This window comes from Rana temporaria (genome assembly GCF_905171775.1).
Source record: "Rana temporaria chromosome 4 unlocalized genomic scaffold, aRanTem1.1 chr4e, whole genome shotgun sequence".
Lineage (NCBI taxonomy): Eukaryota > Metazoa > Chordata > Amphibia > Anura > Ranidae > Rana > Rana temporaria.
Window position 1 is genome coordinate 395,102 of NW_024404439.1, and position 18,901 is coordinate 414,002.

Below are 18,901 nucleotides of genomic sequence, written 5' to 3' on the forward strand. Positions count from 1 at the left end.
GTATGGGGGGGGGGCTGTGTACTGGATGGGGGATGTATAATGGATGAGGGCTGTATACTGGGGAGGGGGGATGAATAATGTATGGGGGGGATGTGTACTGGATGGGGGGATGTATAATGTATGGGGGGGATGTATAATGGAGGGGGGCTGTATACTGGATGGGGGGGGGGGGGGTGTATCATGTATGGGGGGCTGTGTACTGAGTGGGGGGGCTGTATAATGGATGGGGGGATGTATAATGGATGGGGGGGATGTATAATGGATGGGTGAGGCTTGTACTGTAAAGGGTGCTGAGAAAACATTTTTTCCTTAAACTCCCCTCTTAAAATTGGGGTGCGTGTTATACGCCGATAAATACGGTATATAGGTATTACAGCATGAAGAGGGTATATAGATATTACAGTGTGAAGAGGGTATATAGGTATTACAGTATGAAGAGGGTATATAGGTATTACAGCATGAAGAGGGTATATAGATATTACAGCATGAAGAGGGTATATAGGTATTACAGTAGGAAGAGGGTATATAGATATTACAGCATGAAGAGGGTATATAGATATTACAGCATGAAGGGGGTATATAGGTATTACAGTGTGAAGAGGGTATATATATATTACAGTATGAAGAGGGTATATAGATATTACAGCATGAAGAGGGTATATATATATTACAGTATGAAGAGGGTATATAGGTATTACAGTATGAAGAGGGTATATAGGTATTACAGTATGAAGGGGGTATATAGGTATTACAGCATGAAGAGGGTATATAGGTATTACAGTGTGAAGAGGGTATATAGATATTACAGTATGAATAGGGTATATAGATATTACAGTGTGAAGAGGGTATATAGGTATTACAGTATGAAGAGGGTATATAGATATTACAGCATGAAGAGGGTATATAGATATTACAGTATGAAGAGGGTATATAGGTATTACAGCATGAAGAGGGTATATAGATATTACAGCATGAAGAGGGTATATAGGTATTACAGCATGAAGAGGGTATATAGATATTACAGTATGAAGAGGGTATATAGGTATTACAGTGTGAAGAGGGTATATAGGTATTACAGTATGAAGAGGGTATATAGGTATTACAGTATGAATAGGGTATATAGGTATTACAGTATGAAGGGGGTATATAGATATTACAGTATGAAGAGGGTATATAGATATTACAGCATGAAGAGGGTATATAGGTATTACAGTATGAAGAGGGTATATAGTTAGTATAGTGTTACAGCTTGCAATAGCCAATAGATATACAGCATAATTGGAAAGTATATGCAATAAAGTGAAATAAGTCAGAACAACCCTCAAAGTGCTGGACTTTATTGAATAGATCCAGTTTGTCAGTTGAAGTGGAAGTCCAGCCTAACACTAAAATCTCTACATCTACAGACATCCATGATCTAACACTAACCTATCTAGCCCTGTAAAGAAAAAATCAGAATACATGGGGCCAGATTCAGAGAACACTTACGCTGGCGTATCTACAGATACGCAGCGTAAGTGTCCAGATGCGCCTTCGTATCTATGCGCCTGATTCCTAAATAAGGATGAGCCGAACACCCCCCTGTTCGGTTCGCATCAGAACTTGCGAACACACCAAATGTTCGTGTGAACTTTAGAACCCCGTTAAAGTCTATGGGACTCGAACATTTGAAATCTAAAGTGTTAATTTTAAAGGCTAATATGCAAGTTATTGTCCTAAAAAGTGTTCGGGGACCCGGGTCCTGCCCCAGAGGACATGTATCAATGCAAAAAAAAAGTTTTAAAAACAGCAGTTTTTTGAGGAGCAGTGAATTTAATAATGCTAAAAGTGAAACAATAAAAGTGAAATATTCCTTTAAATTTCGTACCTATGGGGGGGGGGTGTAAAGTCAGCATGTGAAAAAGCGCATGTTTCCCGTACATAGAACTGTCCCTGCACAAAGTGTCATTTCTGAAAGAAAAAAAGGCATTTAAAACCGGCTTTGCGGCTCTAATGAATTGTCGGCTCTGGCAATTACAGAGATGATTCATTCATAAAGGAAAAAAAAAATGTGTGGGGGGTCCCCCAAATTAAATTACCAGGCCCTTCAGGTCTGGAATTGATATTAAGGGGAACCCCGCCGTAAAAAAAAAAAAAAGACGTAGGGTTCCCGGCAAATATCCATACCAGGCCCTTCAGGTCTGGTGTGGATTTTAAGGGAAACTCCACCCCAAATAAAAAAAAATGGCGTGGAGTCCCCCTAAAAATCTACACCAGACCCTTATCCAAGCACGTTAACCTGGCCGGCCGCAGAAAAGAGGGGGGGACAGAGTGCGGCCCCCCCCTCTCCTGAACCGCACCAGGCCACATGCCCTCAACATGGGGAGGATGTCCCCATGTTGATGGGGACAAGGGCCTCATCCCCACAACCCTTGCCCGGTGGTTGTGGGGGTCTGCGGGCGGGGGGCTTATCAGAATCTGGAAGACCCCTTTAACAAAGGGGACCCCCAGATCCTGCCCCCCCTATGTGAATTGGTAATGGGGTACACTGTACCTCTACCATTTCACGAAGGAAGTGTAAATAGTTAAAAAAAAAAAACACAGACACCGTAGAAAAAAATCCTTTATTAATAAAAAAAAAATCCAGCGATGTGAATCCACTGTCTCCTATCCAGCGATGGATAGGACGTCTTTCAGGGTCTTTCCCAGTGACGTACGAGGGTGCGTCAGAGGGGGCGGGGTCACGTGACAGGTGGCAGCTTCCCCTATATAAGTAATGTCACAGCTCCAGCGCGTCATTCCGCTGGGCTGTGTCCAGTGGAGAGTGGAGCTCCCCTGCTGCGCTCTGGACGGATGGATCTTCTCATCGCTGGACCGGACCGCTGATCACCCGTCGCTGGAGAGATCATCCGTCGCTGGATAGGAGACAGTGGATTCACATCGCTGGATTTTTATTTATTTTTTATTAATAAAGGATTTTTTTCTACGGTGTCTGTGTGTTTTTTTTTTTAACTATTTACACTTCCTTCGTGAAATGTTAGAGGTACAGTGTACCCCATTACCAATTCACATAGGGGGGGGCCAGGATCTGGGGGTCCCCTTTGTTAAAGGGGTCTTCCAGATTCTGATAAGCCCCCCGCCCGCAGACCCCCACAACCACCGGGCAAGGGTTGTGGGGATGAGCCCCTTGTCCCCATCAACATGGGGACATCCCCATGTTGAGGGCATGTGGCCTGGTGTGGTTCAAGAGAGGGGGGGGGCGCACTCTGTCCCCCCCTCTTTTCTGCGGCCGGCCAGGTTAACGTGCTTGGATAAGGGTCTGGTGTGGATTTTTGGGGGAACTCCACACCATTTTTTTTTAATTTGGGGTGGAATTCCCCTTAAAATCCACACCAGACCTGAAGGGCCTGGTATGGATATTTGCAGGGAACCGTACGTAATTTTTTCTTTTTTTTTCTTTTACGGCGGGGTTCCCCTTAATATCCATTCCAGACCTGAAGGGCCTGGTAATTTAATTTGGGGGACCCCCACACCTTTTTTTTTCCCTTTATGAATGAATCATCTCTGTAATTGCCAGAGCCGACAATTCATTAGAGCCGCAAAGCCGGTTTTAAATGCCTTTTTTTCTTTCAGAAATGACACTTTGTGCAGGGACAGTTCTATGTACGGGAAACATGCGCTTTTTCACATGCTGATGTTACACCCCCCCCCCTAGGTACGAAATTTAAAGTAATATTACACTTTTATTGTTTCACTTTTAGCATTATTAAATTCACTGCTCCTGAAAAAACGGCTGTTTTTAAAACTTTTTTTTGCATTGATATATGTTTCCTGGGACAGGACCCAGGTCCCCAAACACTTTTTAGGACAATAAATTGCATATTAGGCTTTAAAATTAACACTTTAGATTTCTCCCATAGACTTTAACAGGGTGTTCCGCGGATTTTCAAATTTCCGGCGAACACCCCTAATTGTTCGTTGTTCGCCGAACAGGCGAACAGGCAATGTTCGAGTCGAACGTGAGTTCGACTCGAACTCGAAGCTCATCCCTATTCCTAACACTAGATACGCCTGAAATATGGCTTCTGTCGACCGACGTAAGTTGCCGTAAGCCGTCGTATCTTGGTTGCATATTTACGCTGGCCGCAAGGGGCGCATCTGTAGATTTACGCGTCGAATATGCAAATGACCTAGATACGCTGATTCACAAACGTACTTGCGTCCGTTGGATTTAGCTACGCCGTTTACGTAAGGCTTACTTCCGGCGTAAAGTTACCCCTGCTATATGAGGCGCAGCCAATGCATGGACGACGGAACAGCCGTCGGATTTTGCAACGTTTACGTAAGTCGTACGTGAATGGGGCTGGGCGTAGGTTACGTTCACGTCGTTGCCATTGAGCCGTCGTATCTTAGGGCGTAAATTTGTCGTAAAATTTTGAGCATGCGCCGTTCGTTCGGCGCTTCATTTACGTGGGGTCACGATTTATTTCAATACAACACGCCCACTACCAGCCTACTTTGAATTAGGCAGGCTTACGCCGGCCCATTTACGCTATGCCGCCGTAACTTAGGGGGCAAGTGCTTTGTGAATACTGTACTTTGTGAATACCTCTCTATGTTACATCGGCGTAGCGCATATGAGATGCGCTACGCCCGCACAGAGATATGCCGATCTCTGTGAAGCTGGTCTGGTCTCAAGTGGCGCCCATTCATTGCTTTTATCATTTTCAATAAAGGAATCCATTTATATTTTGTGTGTGGATGTGCTGCCGATCCATAGTTATATTAAATAACAAAGTGCAGCGCTGAAATATAAGGGTCAGTAGCATAAATCTTGACCAGTGATGTGTAATAATAACACAATAAAGTCCTTATGGTGAGAACTCCAAGCAACTTGATAGATTGCTCCAAATGGTGGATAGTGCACAGTTCAAATCAATAGATAGTAATCTCATGTGGAAAGGAAAAAAAGAAAAGTGTCCCATATGGCAACCAATTGATGCAAGGTAGTTACTATCCTGAGGAGACGCTCCCCCAAATGTGGGGGTGTTTGCCGTAACCAAAGCTACTAACCAAATACAAAATGAACCTGGGTGAGAGCCTGAAGAAAAAAGGCTAACCCCAGGAAAGAGGTTACTGTTGGCAAATGATGGGCTATACTCAGTTAGTGCAAATATATAAATGATTTATTAAATTACTACAAAACATGGGTAAAAATTGGTCTGCTATATTTCATAGACAACGTGGCAGAGCAAATGTAGGGAATGGTATGCTTCCGCGTTAGCGGTGTAGCTAATATAGGACTCACGAACATAAAGACAACTAACAAACATATAACATAAACCCAGACAATCCGGATACTGTAGTGTTTCACCTGGGGTGGAAACTCCGATCAGTGGGATCAAAGTGGACCAATAAAAAGTAAATCTAGTTGTGATGAGCAAACCACAGAAGTGACACTGCGGGAGGGGGGAAGCAGGCTATGTTGAAATTACCCTGAACAAGGGATTCGTTACACATGTGTAAATAAATTCCTATCTAGTGTGATCGACATGAGTGAAGTGCATCAACCTGGTGGGTTATATCCCATGTGGGGAAGTGTCAACATCCACCAATAAAGAAAGTTCAGAGTATCAAGGGACTGAGGAGCAGCAACTCTGCTATTGCTGGAAAATATTCAAACCAGACTGATAATGACAATTGAAGATCTTGCTCTTATGAATTATTAATTGAAGAGAAGTCACGGCAGCCACAGTAATTCCTAATGGAGTACACAAAGTTTGTGTGTGAATTTCTGAATAAGCCAGTCTGTATGTGTCAGACAGGGCACCGTGTTAGGATGTAATTGGAACGGGCTTACCGGTTGCACAAATTGCTGGTTGAATTGGATCAGGGTTCTCCAGGTTACGTGCAGGAGTTTATGTTCAGTCCTCTGGTAGTCCTATGATGTTGGAGGACATGCCAGTCGAGATGACGCTCGTAGGTCGAAAGGTAACTCCGCAATTCAGTTAAACGGCTGATGCCGTATACAGGATCATGTGCAGTAATCTGCACCAGTGAGCACGGAGCCAGCTGGTCTCTAAGGAGAATCCTTCAATCACAGGCGCTTCCTCCGTCATCCGCCCCCAGGTGGAAGGAGGGGTGTGCAACAGTATCTGGAGTCCGGGCGTGATGACGTCAACGCGTTTCGCAAATGACTTGCGTAGCTTCGTTTTGTAGTAATTTAATAAATCATTTATATATTTGCACTAACTGAGTATAGCCCATCATTTGCCAACAGTAACCTCTTTCCTGGGGTTAGCCTTTTTTCTTCAGGCTCTCACCCAGGTTCATTTTGTATTTGGTTAGTAATCTCATGTGATTGTCTGCAGTTATCATCCAAATCATCAAACATTAGAGTAAATGGGTACTCTTACCGGCTGGTGTGGACTTACAGCTGTACGTGTTCATAAAAACAGCAAGTCTAGAAGGCATAGTGGTCTCAACAGACCCAGGGACTCTGCACAGATGGTCACTCCAGGCGGTGATGGCTGTATCAATCCTATTCGGATGAACACCTCCAATCCAGGAACCAGGTGGATGTAATTCAGTAATGTAGGTCAGATGGCCAACCTCAGTGAACAGGCGGGGCAAATGTGGTCATGGAAATAAAAAAAGAATGCTCCAAATGGTGCAAATCAATGAAGGTTTTATTTGAAAGATATATAAAATACATAAAATCACGTGAAAATAAAAAGCAGTATAGGGTGCTATACTAGCACCCTATACTGCTTTTTATTTTCACGTGATTTTATGTATTTTATATATCTTTCAAATAAAACCTTCATTGGTTTAGTTTGATTTGCACCATTTGGAGTATTCTTTTTTTATTTCCATGACCACATTTGCCCCATAAACCCAAGATTTATGCTACTGACCCTTATATTTCAGCGCTGCACTTTGTTATTTAATTTGCCATATACTTTGTTTGTGTGCCAGCTGCTCACTGTTCACTCATTTGTTTTTTGTATAGCGCAGTTGTTTTTCTTTCGATCCATAGTTATAGTATGTATGAATTGTCTATGGGTGGGGGGAGAAGTAGAAAGCCAAAACCCAGAGATTGCTCTTCCAGCTGCTGTTAAGATATGATTGGCCAACTTCTATGATTGTTTAGAAATATCTAAAAAAGAAGGTAGTTGGACGGGGTCGTCAGTCAAGGAGGCATCAAGGAACTTTTCAAGCATAGACTTAAAGCGGGGGTTCACCCTATAAAAAAAAAAAAATTCTAGCATAAAATTAGGCATAGTAGTGCGAGCTACAGTATGCCTGTCTTAATTTTTTTATCCCCGTACTCACAGTGTAATCGTACATAGAGGATTCCGACTGCCCACGGGGAATGGGCGTTCCAATCCAGACGGAAGGTGATTGACGGCCGGCTCTGGCGCGTCACGCTTCTCCGGAAATAGCCGAAATAGGCTTGGCTCTTTACGGCGCCTGCGCATAGTCTGTGCGCAGGCGCCATGAAGAGCCGAGACCTACTCCGGCTGTCTTCGGGGAGCGTGACGTGCCAGAGCCGGCCGTCAATCACCCTCCCTCTTGAAAGGAACGCCCATTCCCCGCGGGCAGTCGGAATCTTCTATGTACGATTACACAGTGAGTACGGGGATAAAAAAATGAAGACAGGCATACTGTAGCTCACGCTACTATGCCTAATTTTATGCTAAAAAGTTGTTCTGCAGGGTGAACCACCGCTTTAACATAAAGCCAAGAGCTGGAGATCGGGACATGTCAATAGTAAGTGAAATGAAGAGCTTTTGTCTTGGCCACATCTCCAGCAGTCAGGTAAAGGAAGGTTAGAGGCATGGAGCACCTCAGACGTCTTGTACCAGTCCATCATAACTTTGTATGCGTTCTCCCTATATACCACACGTCTGGAGGATCTGAAGCCACATTTCCTCCCAAGGTTTCACAGGGATAAGGCGTTGGAGAGTTTGGGTCCACCTCCACATATATAACCTGGCGAACCTCATGTAATAGTTTGTAGATGGAGGATATGAGATGTAGTTGGATATGTGCTCAAATTAAGTTGCGCGGTCTAAAACTAAATAATTTAGAGAGGGAGGAGAAAAAATGCTTACATACTTCCATACATAGGCAGTTTTGGGACAGTCCGCGGCTGCGGCCTGCAACCACACATCCTCCCACCTTCCTCCTCCTTCCTCCTCCTTCCTCCCGCAGGTCCCACCAGCCTCCAATCTCCACAGAGCGGCCGTTCAACAGAAAAAAAGGACCCGGAGCATACGAAGGTAAGTGCCCATGGCAGTCCGCGCCTCCCCCAGGAAAGTCCGCGGCTTGCGGCCTAGCGGCACGCCGCGCCAGGCCTCCACGATCCCAGCCACAAATCCGCGGTCCTTAGACCGCTCTCTGCCTTCAGGAGCCTCGCTGGTTTCCCCCACCCGGGCACTGGAGCACCATCGAGCCAAGCGGCCTCCTTTCCCAGCAGGAAAGTCCGCGGCTCGGGCCGGCGGCCTTCTTGGTACACCCCAGAAACCAGGCTCTCCTATCCTCACCCCCCTCAGCCTCATAAATTCAATTCACACAGGAACCAGCGCTCAGCTGGGATCCCCCCCCCCCTCCTCGGGCCACCAACTTTTCCTGAGAAGCCTGAAGGAAGGAGGATAGGCCGGCAAGGACCGGCCATAGTGTTACACCCCAGCACTTGCACCCTCACCCCATCCCTTCTTTTTTTCCCATCCGCCACTGATCACCCCTCCATCTGCTGCGCCTACACCAGAGGACCGCCAGCAGCACCGCACTCCCAGGGCTAGAACTGGTGCTAGCTAGTAATTGGCACGCGCTCCTAGGAGTAGGACGTGTGGCTCCTAGCACCAGACAGGCAGGGATCTCCCAGCCCAGGACAAGTGCTTCCCCCCCCCCCCCCCCTGGCTCCCTTCTTCCTCCCGCAAGCATCATCAAGGTAAGGCCTTGCTGTTCAAGCCTATCCACCTCCCCTGGGACAGGTGTGCGGCTGTCCTTTTCAGGATAAGCCACAGCTACGGCCCAACATAGGGGAGTAACACCCCCCCCCCCCATCATCAGCTCCAACAGTTTCAATTACAGGGACTACCACCACTGAGTGCTTGATCAAGGGCTCCCCTGATCGCCCTTGAGGGATCAGGAAGGAATTTTTTATCCCCTATCACTGCAGATTGGCATAGCACGGCTATGTTTTTTTTCGCCTTCTCTGGATCAAACGGGAGGGATGGTTTGGCAGGTGGGGAACCCACTTGAAAATCTTCCTTCCCATCATTATTGAATACCCCCCCCCCGATCAATATCACCACCCCCAGTGTTCTCTGCGATTATGTCTAATCTGAGATACTCTGCAGAATTCATTTGGGGTCTGAAGCCATTCACCTCAACATTACCAGCCGTCACCATAAAGCTCTAAGGAATGAGCAACTGTTAAGAATCAACCGACGATCGACAGTTAAAAATTACATGCATCTACTAATGTGGTATTTCTAGGTTTAGTGTGAGGAGAGTAGGCCATGTTAAATGTTTGGTAGTGTTTCTACTTCTTTGTGTGCTGTTACATGAGGATGATGTGAGACGAATTTGTCAAAAAAAGTATGTACCCATGTATTTTTTACCATAATGTTCAATAAACATCCTTTTTCGAGAAAAAAAAAAAAATTACATGCATCTACCCCAACCTAAGCACATATCCTGGAGCATTCATGTGCTTTGGTCAATACAAGATCGGCAGTAAAACACCGACAAGAAATCCATGATTTCATTCTACAAAACGATTTAGACTGCCTCTTTATCACAGAAAGCTGGCTTACAGCCGACTGTAACACCATTCTAGGAGAATTGGTGCCAGAGAATTATCGCATTCTAACAGAAAACAGAGTGGGGCAACGAGGAGGAGGCCTGGCGGTGATCCACAAGACTCACCTCTTGATCACTAAACCAGTACTGCAATACTCACTTCCATTCATGGAAACCCTCACTCTGCAACTACAAACAAACCCCCAGGACACTGTTCACATACTACTGTGCTATAGACCACCGGGTCCTAAAACGCACTTGCTCATGTCATTGACAGAGTTCATCTCCACCTATACCCTAAACACTAAACACCTCCTGCTACTCAGGGATTTCAACCTCTGGGCCAACTCCTCTCAGGACCACGTCGCCGACGCCTGCATTGACCACTTGGAAGGATTAGGTCTGCAGCAACTAGTATGTGGGCCCACACATGCTTCAGGTCACACGCTCGATCTCATTTTCAGACAAGATCTGGAAATTAATATTCTGGAAAATGAGCCACAGCCATGGACAGATCACCATGCCATTAAATTCACAATTACCATAAATGCCCCCTAAAAAAAAACTTTAAAACCGGTGACAACACACTGGACTAGATCTCAGAAGAAGCTCCATTCAGAGCTCTTCAAAACTACATTAGGGAACAAAATAAAAACAATCCCAACCACATCAAACAGCCACAGAAACTCTTGAGGCCATAAACCAGGCGCTACTACAGTCAGCCGACTTAGTAGCACCAAAACGCACAACGTGCATACGGAAAAAAAACTCCAGCTGGTTTAATGACCAGCTGTCGTTGCTAAAGCAAGAGCGTAGAAGAGCTGAAGCAGCCTGGAAAAGAAGCTCTTCATAGGAAAATCACACCATCTATAAGACAATAACAAAAAAATACCATAAAGAAATCCTCATTGCCAAAAAAATCACCAATGCCCTAAACCGCCCACGCAAACTCTTCAATCTAGTCACCAAGACTATGAAGCCAGTCTGTTTTAGAAGCCCCTATCTCTGATTCACAAGAATTTTGCAACGAATTATCGGATTATTTCATCAATAAAATTGAAAGAATCCGTGAAAGTATTCAGCAAAATACAACCTCCACCTACCCCCCCCCCCAAATCACAAACCTAACACCCACATAACTCCGCTGCAATCAGCAAACTTCACTCTAAAACCCATTTCCATCGATGCCACTAAAAACATCATCGGGACCCTGCAAAATAGCACAGCGCCCAATGATATCATCCCCACTACACTGCTGAAAGAATGTGCCGATATTTTGGCACCAGCTATCATGCAGCTCATAAACCAATCATTCAAGGAAGACGTGGTGCCCACCTTGCTGAAACAAGGTATAATCAAACCAATTCTAAAAAAAACACCCTCGACCCCAAAGACCCAAACCACCGTCGTCCCATAACAGGCCTGAATGTCTTCTCCAAGGTAATGAAGAAAGTAGTCGTACAACAGCTACAACATCATTTGGACTCCCATAAATTACTCGATCCATTCCAGTCCGGTTTCCGTCCTGGTCAGGGGACAGAAACGGCACTGCTCAAAATATGGGATGACTCTCTAGAGGCCGCAGACGAAGGAGAATCTTGTCCTCTATTACTGTTGGACCTAAGCGCAGCTTTTGATACAGTAGACCACAAATTATTGCTGACACGGCTAGTCGAAGTAGCCGGAGTTGCGGAATGTGATTTATCTTGGTTCTCCTCCTTTTTGGAAAACCGATCACAAATAGTGAAACTTGGTCCTTTCAGTTCTGTTCTGTTCAATATCTATCTCCGCCCTCTTTTTGAAATCATCAGTAACCAGAAGTTACTTTACCATTCTTATGCAGATGACACACAACTATATTTTCGCATCTGCAACAAAAAGGATCATTATCTCGGACTAGAGAAATGCCTTTCTTTGATAGAAAATTGGATGACTAAGAGTTATCTTAAACTCAATGTCTCAAAAACAGAACTTCTCCTGTTTCAGGCCAATCGGAAGATTCATCCCGCAACAAAATGGACGCCCCCACCCATTCTGGGTCAAACCATCACCAACATGACAATGGATGCACAAATAGGGTCAGTAGTCAGCGGATCGCACCATCTGCTGCGTCTACTACGGAGACTCACTCCCTTTATTCCAAAAGAGGACATAGCAGTCATGGTGGGGACACTTATCAACTCCAGACTTGACTACGCAAATGCCCTCCATCTTGGACTCCCAAAGTACCATATCACTCGTCTGCAAGCCGTTCAAAATACGGCCGCTCGTCTTGTGACTGGGAAAAAAACACTGGAATCAATCTCACCTTCACTGAGATCCCTTCATTGGTTGCCAGTAAAAGACAGAATCACTTTCAAGGCACTCTGTCTAACACATAAGTGTATTGGGGGAAATGCCCCCCAATATCTATGCGAAAAACTAAAAGCTCACAACACCAATCGCATTCTGCCATCCACCAACCAAAATCTACTCCAAATACCCAAAACCAGATCCAAATCCAAAGGAGAACGAAGATTTGTGGTCCAAGGACCCACTCTATGGAACGCTCTACCAACTAACATCTGGTTGGAGGAAAACCACCTGGCCTTCAGGAGAAAGATCAAGACCCATCTCTTCTGAGGGCCCAGGGAATGGATACCAAGCGCCCAGAGGCGATTCAGTTCGCATGTGTTGCGCTATATAAGTTTCTCACTCACTCACTCATTGAATATAAGAATACAAGAGGTTATTGGGAATATGGTGCTTAGTGTGGAATTCCCCAAAGGGTCTGAGTTTGTAAGTGACTGGATTTAAAAAATGACCCCACTGAATTTATTGGTTTCAGCCCAGGGCAGGATTCTTCCATAGGACAGGGAGTCTAGGGTTGAAGGATTATACCAACGGTTAAGCAGGAGAGAACATGGTGAAGAAAGAAAATACTGTGTATGGCATTTTTGCCATGTGGATAAAATAAATAGCATAGTGGAGGAGGAGGATTGTGTCAGTGGAGTGGATGAGGTGGAATCAGCTGACCATAATAAAGAGCATAGGTGTGTGGATGTAGATACGTTAACATTTTATTTCAGACCAACAATTGGGTGGGTGATGGACAGACCAGGACATAAAAGTGTGGAGGTGGGAGGCATAATAATATTTTAACAAGCCAGGTGCTCCCAGACCGCCCCTAGGTCCAAGCAAAATACAAGTAGATTGTTCTATGTGATGGGTCTTGTGGTGCCATATACCATATTTAAACGCTGATCCCCGCTGTCTATGAGCCGCTAGCTTAGAGCCGAGTGTACTGCGCACTCGGCTAGGCTCGGCCACGCTCGGCTCCGCCCACCGCAGCCTAGAGCCGAGTGTACTGCGCACTCAGCTCGGCCACGCGAGAGGAGCCGAGACAAGCCGAACACACTGGAAATCCGGCTCCTCTCGGCTCGCGCCAAATAAAAAAAAAACAGCTCTGCAACCCCGGGCAAGGTGCGGATGGACAAGCAAACGAACACGCTGGTCGGAGACGGACACGCTGGATGGAGGCCGCAGACGGACACCTCCAAAGCCGCAGACGGACCCTGCGCAAGGAAGCCGCAGACGGACACCCACAAGGCTGGACGGACCCTGCGCAAGGCCACAGATTGACGCCGGACAAGACCGCCGATGGACGCAGGGCAAAATTTTTTTCTTTTTTTCCCTTAAACTACCTTTCTAGGTTTAAGGTGCATGTTATACGCCTGGGAGCAATTTCAGCTGAGAAAGAGGGACCTGGCCTGGGAGAGTCTCTAATAGGTACAGCGGTTTGGGGGAATCAGCATTTTGAGGACATTAACCCTGTCTAACCAAGAGATATTATACAGTAAGTATCCCATTAATGCAAGGATAAGTGTAAGTTTCAAAATAAAGAGGGGAAGTTAGCTTAGTATAATGAGGAGAGGGTGTCACATGAATAAATAGGTATTTGAGGGAACAGGTACACTAGTGAAATTAATAAGCTGATTGTAAGGTGACCAGAGTTGTGGGACGAATGTTAATAACAACATTGAAGTATTAATCTTATACACCACCAGAGAGATGTCCCCGCCCTCTGTATTCCCGGGATTCCACACAGGAAGGTCACACCATCCCCCACCATCATCAGGTAGATGAGGAACAATCACTGATAGTATCATTAGCTACTTACATATTGCTGGTCAAAGACCAGAGCACTTTTTGCGATTCGGGACTGCGACGCTTTAACTGACAATTGCGCGGTCGTGCGACGTGGCTCCCAAACAAAATTGCCGTCCTTTTTTTTCCACAAATAGAGCTTTCTTTTGGTGGTATTTGATCACCTCTGCGGTTTTTATTTTTTGCGCCATAAACAAAAATAGAGCGACAATTTTGAAAAAAAATAATATTTTTTACATTTTGCTGTAATAAATATCCCCCAAAAATATACAAAAATTTATTTTTTTCCTTAGTTTAGGCCGATACGTATTCTTCTACATATTTTTCGTAAAAAAAATCGCAATAAGCGTTTATTGATTGGTTTGCGCAAAAGTTATAGCATTTACAAAATAGGGGGTAATTTTATGGCATTTTTATTAATATATTTTTTTTTACTAGTAATGGCGGTGATCAGCGATTTTTTTTCGTTACTGCGACATTATGGCGGACACTTCGGACACTTTTGACAAATTTTTGGGACCATTGGCATTTTTATAGCGATCAGTGCTATAAAAATGAAGGGGTTAACACTAGGGGGTGGGGAAGGGGTTAAGTATGTTCCCTGGGCATGTTCTTACTGTGGGGGGGGGTGGCCTCACTAGGGGAAACACTGATCTTCTGTTCATACATTGTATGAACAGAAAATCAGCATTTCCCCCGCTGACAGGACCGGGAGCTGTGTGTTTACACACACAGCTCCCGCTCCCCGCTCTGTACCGAGCGATCGTGTGTGCCCGGCGGCGATCGCGCCCGCCGGGCACACGCACGGGAGTCGGGGGCTCGAAGAGCGGACGTATAGCTACGGGCTCTCGCCCAGGAGAGCCGACCTGCCGCCATATAATGACGGTGGCTGGTCGGCTAGTGTTTAGGATTTGTACATTATCTGCATTGTTACCATTGATGTCATTTTCCATATTGCAGAGTGGAAACCTCGGGGATGATAATATTGATATTAAAGAAGAGTATAAAGAGGAGGATGAGGAGTATGGAGTGATGGAGGAGTTTTCAGAAGGACACAAGGATATGATGGAGCCGCCTAATACCAGGAACCCACCAGAGAGATGTCCCCGTCCTCTGTATTCCCGGGATTCCACACAGGAAGGTCACACCATCCCCCACTGTTACAAGGTCGGTGGGACGGGCATCTAGATCATGGACTCGTAGAATTTATGTGTGGATTTTTTTACGTGATCTTATATTACAGATGATATTTACTCTCATTTTCTTGGTTTAGGGAGAAGATCTGATAGATATAAAAATTAAGATTAAAGAAGAAGAGAGGTATGTGAGGGATGATCAGCAGTCTATGGAGGAGGATGGAATAACGGGGACATTTATAGAGGAGGACACTCCTACAGAGATCAGCACAGGTGGGTCATTAACACTAAATACATTCCTCCACCATAGAGTTGGGAAAAAATGTTCAGCCAAAGCATGATTTCGGACTCAACATTGGCTGTTCGACGGTTCGACGAACATCTAAATAATCGGGGCTTTTGACTGTTTGTTCGGCCCGCCAAATGACCACAATGCACTGCGCCACCGCACAGTGCATTGGAAGCCCTGATTGGCTGAAGCAATGAAAGCTTTGCCCAATCAGAGCACTGTCAGAGCCATGATTGGGGAAAGTTGTGATGACTCTATCCAGTCATGGTTCATTGTTCTTAGTCCCGCCCCACACTATAAAAATATTCTCCCCATAGCGGCCATTTGCAATGTGATATTGGCATGAAGAGAGATAGAACAAGGCTCTGTTCAATGCTACAAGCGAGTTAGTGTGCTATTCTTTTGTCAGTGTAGAATATTAGTTTAGTGTGAATCTAGTAAAAGTTCAGTGTGAGTGTAGTATGACTATTCTCTGCCTTTTGGCTAAGATCAAGTGTAGTACCTGTTCTTATCAGTTGCCAAAGGATGCGCTGAAGCACCTCCTAAATGGGGAGGGTGGATGCAAATCCAATGGCGTGATTGCACCTGGAAGGACGGTTTCGGTAGGGGCTGGTGGATTTCTACGCTCTGGCCAAGCTGGTGTCGGTGTAAGTGCTGTCTCTGCTGAAGATCCGGTGGGAGGAGCTGGTGGAACCCTGTATTTGAGACGGGGAAAAGCATGCAAATCCGCCGGGTTGAGGGGGTCCTAGAAGGGCTAGCACCGGGACGCTGTAAGAAAAATGGCTTCCTTGAGAAAACCTGGAAGGGGCTCTCTCCCGGCAGGATGGAGGGCTGCACTGACCCTGTCGGGGGGTTGGATTAGGAACTTGAAAGCCTATGGTGCATGTGCCCTTGGAGTGGCAGTCCAGGGGTATCTGAGAATCACTGTGAGTGAGGGTCACTTTGATTTAAAGATACCACGGTCAGTGCACCAGATCACGCTTCTTTTTAGCACCTGCCTCCTAGGCTGGGCCTTTTGGCTGGTACCGGAGGAATTTTTTATTCCTGGTCATTGTATTGCACAATGGCCACTTCTTTCAATCTCCTCTCCACTATCTCTCTCCCCACTTTATTATTATTTATCCTTATGTTGTCACTTTTTGTATTTTTATGTTGTGTACACAGTGTGATGAGTAGGGTGCTTGTCCTCGGGCCTGCCCTGAAAGTCTTGTGGACACGGTCTTCTGGCCTGGTTCGCCCTCTCTCATGGGGTCTCCCTTCGGGGGAGCCCCACCAAGTACTTGGGTGGGTCTGTTTCGGCAGACCCTCCAGAAAAAGGGGTCCTTCTGGCTTCGGCTGGTCGGACCAAGTGCCCTGTTCCCTGTCAGGAGCCTTACGCCCCTGACAGGGAACAGGGTCCTCTGATTTTAGAGGGCTAGTGTACCCGCTGCACGTATTTGTCGCACCTCTTTATGTTGTGCACATTTTTTTGGCACCGGGTGAGTTTTTTGAGTGTGTTACACACGCCATGGACTTAAAAAAATAAATAAAAAATTACTATTCATTGTTACTTTAGTGTCAGTTTAATTTGCCAGGGAAGGTTTCCTGCAGTATATATCAGTGCATTACTGCACGTTTAACGCAGTATTTATCAGTGCGTTACTGCAGGTTTAATGCAGTATATTTCTTTTTTTTATATAATTTTTATCAAACTCCAAAAAGCGGGCGGAACCCCATCATTACATCAATAACATAAAGGCAAATTAAGTTCTAATCAAAAGAACAGTAATTTAACAAAAAGGCACAGATATAATAGTGCAGAATTATTACATAGAATCCTATATTGACATATTCATCATTGATTCTGGTCATATTATTAATTAGGATAGCAGAACTGAAGGATGAGAAGACCGGGGGCCACCAACGCAGTATATTTAAATGCATTAGTGCAAGTTTACCACAGTATATTGTAGTGTGTCAGTGCAGTTTTACTGCAGTATATTGTAGTGTGTCAGTGCAGTTTTACTGTAGTATATTGTAGTGTGTCAGTGCAGTTTTACTGCAGTATATTGTAGTGTATCAGTGTAGTGTGTGTCTGTGTAGTGAATACTCAAGTTACAAGTGCACCAAACACCACTTTCCATGGATTGAAGTGCATCAACGTACACATTTACACGTCTTTCTTACATTTTGTTAATAAGCCCCCCATCATGTCTGGGAGGCCATCAAGGAGAGGCAGACGTTCCAATGGCACTATAAGGGAGCCAGCAGCGTATGTGTCCACAGGCAAAGGTGGATGTTGTTTGTCCTCGACCCGGGCATCAGTTCCTCTGTTTAGTGATGTTGTCCATGCCATCCAGCCACAGCATGCAGAGGTGGTGGACTGGCTTATTAAACCATCCTCATCCTCTGTCATCCAAGCAGAGACTAGTGTGCAGTCCACTGCAGCTGCCAGAGGGTCCTCCTTGTCCACAACTACTCCTGCCATAGCCCCAGCATCAGGCATGGAGTCAGCTGAGTTATATGAGCACATTGTCAGGCACTTGCTCCTTGATGATGCACAGCCATTACTTGATTCAGATGTTGGTTCTGAGGTTGAGGAAGGTAGGAACATGAGCCTACAGAGAGGGGAGAACACTGGTACACACATTGGCAGTCATGTTATCCCAGCCGCAGCATATGGCCAAGTTGTCTTCAGTTTTAATGATGAGGTCACTGACGTGACTTGGGTGCCAGATAGCGTAGAGGAGGAATGTGAGGGTGAGGTACAACCCCAAAGAGACAGCCATCATGGAGGAGTAGAGAGCAGCTACCCTATTTCACCAGATTGTGGAGCTGTTATCTCCCGGCCCACTTCCCACATCTCAGCTATTTGGGCCTTTTTTTAGCACTGTTGCAATTTGCCTTAAAGTACATCAAGCGTGGCAAAAGCACCAGCCATTTGGGTACCACGTGCTTGACAAGGCATTTAACCTCCCACCCCTCAGCAAGTGCACCTGAAAGCCACACAAATGGGACGCAATTCTGCTCCTTCCCACTCCTCACCTTTACAGTCTACCCCCGCTATACCTCATGACCTCTCCGCAGCCTCCACTCACAGGGATGATGGTATAGCGCAGGATATCCCAGGTTCTTGCAGCACATTTGCTAGTAACACACCAACATAGATATTAGCAGGCAAATTTCTCTGTTCCATCTGCTGCAGCGAGAAAAAAAATACAGTCACTGCCACCCACATGTCCAGCATCTAAATTCAAGCTTGTCAAAGCTGCTGGCTTTACAACTCCTGCCTTTTCATCTAGTGGATTCTGAATTTGCAGAATGTGCTGTACCACAATGGCAGGTTCTTAGTCACAATTTTTTTTTCACGTAAGGCTATTCACTATAAAAATATTCTCCCCATAGCGGCCATTTGCAATGTGATATTGGCATGAAGAGAGATAGAACAACGCTCTGTTTAATGCTACTAGCGAGTTAGTGTGCTATTGTGTGCTATTCTTTTGTCAGTGTAGAATATTAGTTTAGTGTGAATCTAGTAAAAGTTCAGTGTGAGTGTAGT

The 18,901-nt window shown here is 45.4% G+C and overlaps 1 pseudogene; it reads left to right on the forward strand.

Moving 5' to 3' along the window:
• Nucleotides 1-15,824: 15,824 nt before the first annotated feature.
• Nucleotides 15,825-15,935, forward strand: LOC120921756 (annotated as a pseudogene).
• The last annotated feature ends 2,966 nt before the right edge of the window (nucleotides 15,936-18,901 follow it).